The sequence below is a fragment of the Hyla sarda genome, chromosome 7 (genome assembly GCF_029499605.1).
Source record: "Hyla sarda isolate aHylSar1 chromosome 7, aHylSar1.hap1, whole genome shotgun sequence".
NCBI classification, from domain to species: Eukaryota; Metazoa; Chordata; class Amphibia; order Anura; family Hylidae; genus Hyla; species Hyla sarda.
The window spans coordinates 180,608,505-180,614,504 of NC_079195.1; positions in this window are offsets into that span (position 1 = coordinate 180,608,505).

Below are 6,000 nucleotides of genomic sequence, written 5' to 3' on the forward strand. Positions count from 1 at the left end.
GTATGAGTGTATGATGGTTACCCCTACTATCGGCGCTGCTGCCCCTTCTCTCCCCCTGGCTATCAGTGCCGCTGCCCCATTGCCGGCGCCATTTCTCTCCCCCTGGCTATCGGCGCCGGCAATGGGGCAGCGGCGTCGACAGACAGGGGGAAAGAAGGGGCAGCGGCACCCATTGCCGGCGCCGCTGCCCCATTGCCTCCCCCATCCCCGGTTGTATAATTACCTGTTGCTGGGGTCGGGTCAGCGCTGCTTCAGGCCTCCGGTGTGCATTCCCTGCGTCGTTGCTATGCTTTGCATGGCGCGGCGCAATAACGGAAGACGTCATTGCGTCTCGCAACGCATAGCAATGATGCAGGGGACGCACACCGGAGGCCTGAAGCAGCGCGGACCCGACCCCGGCAATGGGTGCCGCTGCCCCTTATCCCCCCCTGGCTATCGGTGCTGGCAATGGGACAGCGGCACCAAAGCCAGGGGGAGAGAAGGGGCAGTGGCGCCGATAGCAGGGGGAGAGAAGGGGCAGCGGCGCCGATAGCAGGGGGAGAGAAGCGACGGTAGCAGGGCTCTAGACCTCAGGAAAGGCATTGGGAGAGAAGCAGGCAGCGACGGCCTCTCTCCCCCTGCCTTTCCTGGGGGCTCTGTGGAGTGAGAAGCAGTGTATCGGGGTATACACATGCACACACACGCACCCTCATTTTATGAACGATATTTGGGTAAAAAACTTTTTTTTACCCAAATATCCTTGGTAAAATGAGGGTGCATGTTATAGGCCGGTGTGTGGTACACCCCGATAAATACGGTAATTTTCCCTTATGCTGCTACCCTTTTATAATCCATAATTTTTGGGCCAGGTAGTCTAATTACTTGGCGACATAATAACAGTATGAGTGCATGGTTTGGGAAAATAGATGCAGAAGGACAAATGGATGAAAGGATGGCCGCATCTGGCAACTTTACTGTTTGCTTTTTTTCAATGCAAAGGAGGAGCGTATAATTATTAAAAAAGAGTATTTTTGGAGATGGACAGGCAGGCTGTAGGGGAGGAGGTAGGCCTGTATTTTGAACTTTAAAACTCAAATGGGTTTTTGGGTTCAAAATGTGTATTTTTCCCTTATGCTGCTATCCTTTTATAATCCATAATTTTGGGGCCAGGTTGTCCGATAACTTGGCAAAGTGAAAACAGTATGAGTGTATGATGGTTTGGGAACATAGGTGTAGAAGCACAAATCGATGAAAGGATAGCAGCATATGGCAACTTAACTGTTTGTTTTTCCAAAGCAAATGAAGAGTGCATAATTATTAAAAAAGGGTATTTTTGGAGATGGACAGGCAGGCTGATGGGGAGGAGGTAGGCCTGTATTTTGAACTTAAAAACTCAAATGGGTTTTTGGGTTCAAAATGTGTATTTTTCACTAATGCTGCTATCCTTTTATAATCCATAATTTTTGGGCCTGGTAGTCTAATTACTTGGCGACATAATAACAGTATGAGTGCATGATTTGGGAAAATAGATGCAGAAGGACAAATGGATGAAAGGATGGCCGCATCTTTAAACATTACTGTTTGCTTTTCTTCAATGCAAAGGAGGAGCGTATAATTATTAAAAAGGGTATTTTTGAAGATGGACAGGAAGGCTGTAGGGGAGGAGGTAGGCCTGTATTTTGAACTTAAAAACTCAAATGGGTTTTTGGGTTCAAAATGTGTATTTTTCACTAATGCTGCTATCCTTTTATAATCCATAATTTTTGGGCCAGGTAGTCTAATTACTTGGCGACATAATAACAGTATGAGTGCATGGTTTGGGAAAATAGATGCAGAAGGACAAATGGATGAAAGGATGGCCGCATCTGGCAACTTTACTGTTTGCTTTTTTTCAATGCAAAGGAGAAGCGTATAATTATTAAAAAGGGTATTTTTTGAGATGGACAGGCAGGCTGTAGGGGAGGAGGTAGGCCTGTATTTTGAACTTAAAAACTCAAATGGGTTTTTGGGTTCAAAATGTGTATTTTTCCCTTATGCTGCTATCCTTTTATAATCCATAATTTTGGGGCCAGGTTGTCCGATAACTTGGCAAAGTGAAAACAGTATGAGTGTATGATGGTTTGGGAACATAGGTGTAGAAGCACAAATCGATGAAAGGATAGCAGCATATGGCTACTTAACTGTTTGTTTTTCCAAAGCAAATGAAGAGTGCATAATTATTAAAAAAGGGTATTTTTGGAGATGGACAGGCATGCTGATGGGGAGGAGGTAGGCCTGTATTTTGAACTTAAAAACTCAAATGGGTTTTTGGTTTCAAAATGTGTATTTTTCACTAATGCTGCTATCCTTTTATAATCCATAATTTTTGGGCCTGGTAGTCTAATTACTTGGCGACATAATAACAGTATGAGTGCATGATTTGGGGAAAATAGATGCAGAAGGACAAATGGATGAAAGGATGGCCGCATCTGGCACCTTTACTGTTTGCTTTTTTTCAATGCAAAGGAGGAACGTATAATTATTAAAAAGGGTATTTTTGGAGATGGACAGGCAGGCTGTAGGGGAGAAGGTAGGCCTGTATTTTGAACTTAAAAACTCAAATGGGTTTTTGGGTTCAAAATGTGTATTTTTCCCTTATGCTGCTATCCTTTTAGAATCCATAATTTTGGGGTCAGGTTGTCCGATAACTTGGCAAAGTGAAAACAGTATGAGTGTATGATGGTTTGGGAACATAGGTGTAGAAGCACAAATCGATGAAAGGATAGCAGCATATGGCAACTTAACTGTTTGTTTTTCCAAAGCAAATGAAGAGTGCATAATTATTAAAAAAAGGGTATTTTTGGAGATGGACAGGCAGGCTGTAGGGGAGGAGGTAGGCCTGTATTTTGAACTTAAAAACTCAAATGGGTTTTTGGGTTCAAAATGTGTATTTTTCACGAATGCTGCTATCCTTTTATAATCCATAATTTTTGGGCCAGGTAGTCTAATTACTTGGCGACATAATAACAGTATGAGTGCATGGTTTGGGAAAATAGATGCAGAAGGACAAATGGATGAAAGGATGGCCGCATCTGGCAACTTTACTGTTTGCTTTTTTTCAATGCAAAGGAGGAGCGTATAATTATTAAAAAGGGTATTTTTTGGAGATGGACAGGCAGGCTGTAGGGGAGGAGGTAGGCCTGTATTTTGAACTTAAAAACTCAAATGGGTTTTTGGATTCAAAATGTGTATTTTTCCCTTATGCTGCTATCCTTTTATAATCCATAATTTTGGGGCCAGGTTGTCCGATAACTTGGCAAAGTGAAAACAGTATGAGTGTATGATGGTTACCCCTGCTATCGGCGCTGCTGCCCCTTCTCTCCCCCTGGCTATCAGTGCCGCTGCCCCATTGCCGGCGCCGATAGCCAGGGGGAGAGAAACGGCGCCGGCAATGGGGCAGCGACGTCGACAGACAGGAGGAAAGAAGGGGCAGCGGCACTCATTGCCGGCGCCGCTGCCCCGTTGCCTCCCCAATCCCCGGTTGTATAATTACCTGTTGCTGGGGTCGGGTCAGCGCTGCTTCAGGCCTCCGGTGTGCATTCCCTGCGTCGTTGCTATGCTTTGCATGGCGCGGCGCAATGACGAGAGACGTCACTCGTCATTGCGTCTCGCAACGCATAGCAATGATGCAGGGGACGCACACCGGAGGCCTGAAGCAGCGCGGACCCGACCCCGGCAACATGTAATTATACAACTAGGGATGAGGGAGGCAACGTGGCAGCGGCGCCGGCAATGGGTGCCACTGCCCCTTATCCCCCCCTGGCTATCGGTGCCGTTGCCCCATTGCCGGCACCGCTTCTCTCCCCCTGGCTATCGGTGCTGGCAATGGGACAGCGGCACCGATAGCCAGGGGGAGAGAAGGGGCAGCGGCGCCGATAGCAGGGGGAGAGAAGCGGCGGTAGCAGGGCTCTAGACCCCAGGAAAGGCAGGGGGAGAGAAGCAGGCAGTGACGGCCTCTCTCCCCCTGCTTTTCCTGGGGGCTCTGTGGGGTGAGAAGCAGTGTATCGGGGTATACACATGCACACACACGCACCCTCATTTTATAAAGAATATTTGGTTAAAAAACTTTTTTTACCCAAATATCCTTGGTAAAATGAGGGTGCGTGTTATAGGCCGGTGCGTGGTACACCCCGATAAATACGGTAATGTTCCCTTATGCTGCTACCCTTTTATAATCCATAATTTTTGGGCCAGGTAGTCTAATTACTTGGCGACATAATAACAGTATGAGTGCATGGTTTGGGAAAATAGATGCAGAAGGGCAAATGGATGAAAGGATGGCCGCATCTGGGAACTTTACTGTTTGCTTTTTTTCAATGCAAAGGAGGAGCAAATAATTATTGAAAAGGGTATTTTTGGAGATGGACAGGCAGGCTGTAGGGGAGGAGGTAGGCCTGTATTTTGAACTTAAAAACTCAAATGGGTTTTTTGGTTCAAAATGTGTATTTTTCCCTTATGCTGCTATCCTTTTATATTGCATAATTTTGGGGCCAGGTTGTCCGATAACTTGGCAAAGTGAAAACAGTATGAGTGTATGACGGTTTGGGGAACATAGGTGTAGAAGCACAAATCGATAAAAGGATAGCAGCATATGGCAACTTAACTGTTTGTTTTTCCAAAGCAAATGAAGAGTGCATAATTATTAAAAAAGGGTATTTTTGGAGATAGACAGGCAGGCTGATGGGGAGGAGGTAGGCCTGTATTTTGAACTTAAAAACTCAAATGGGTTTTTGGGTTCAAAATGTGTATTTTTACCTTATGCTGCTATCCTTTTATAATCCATAATTTTGGGGCCAGGTTGTCCGATAACTTGGCAAAGTGAAAACAGTATGAGTGTATGATGGTTACCCCTGCTATTGGCGCTGCTGCCCCTTCTCTCCCCCTGGCTATCAGTGCCGCTGCCCCATTGCCGGCGCCGATAGCCAGGGGGAGAGAAACGGCGCCGGCAATGGTGCAGCGATGTCGACAGACAGGGGGAAAGAAGGGGAAGCGGCACCCATTGCCGGCGCCGCTGCCCCGTTGCCTCCCCCATCCCTGGTTGTATAATTACCTGTTGCTGGGGTCGGGTCAGCGCTGCTTAAGGCTTCCGGTTTGCATTCCCTGCGTCATTGCTATGCTTTGCATGGCGCGGCGCAATGACGAGAGACATCACTCGTCATTGCATCTCGCAACGCATAGCAATGATGCAGGGGACGCACACCGGAGGCCTGATGCAGCGCGGACCCGACCCCGGCAACAGGTAATTATACAACTAGGGATGGGGGAGGCAACGGGGCAGCGGCGCCGGCAATGGATGTCGCTGTCCCTTATCCCCCCCCTGGCTATCGGTGCCGTTGCCCCATTGCCGGCGCCGCTTCTCTCCCCCTGGCTATCGGCGCTGGCAATGGGACAGCGGCACCGATAGCCAGTTGTAGAGAAGGGGCAGCGGCGCCGATAGCAGGGGGAGAGAAGTGGCGGTAGCAGGGCTCTAGACCCCAGGAAAGGCAGGGGGAGAGAAGCAGGCAGCGACGGCCTTTCTCCCCCTGCCTTTCCTGGGGGCTCTGTGGGGTGAGAGGCAGTGTATCGGGGTATACACATGCACACACACGCACCCTCATTATATGAAGGATATTTGGGTAAAACTTTTTTTACCCAAATATCCTTGGTAAAATGAGGGTGCGTGTTATAGACCGGTGCATTGTACACCCCGATAAATACGGTAATGTTCCCTTATGCTGCTACCCTTTTATAATCCATAATTTTTGGGCCAGGTAATCTAATTTCTTGGCGACATAATAACAGTATGAGTGCATGGTTTCGGAAAATAGGTGCAGAAGGACAAATGGATGAAAGGATGGCTGCATATGGCAACTTTACTGTTTGCTTTTTTTCAATGCAAAGGAGGAGCGTAAAATTATTAAAAAGGGTATATTTGGAGATGGACAGGCAGGCTGAAGGGGAGGACGTAGGCCTGTAATTTGAATGGGTTTTTGGGTTCAAAAT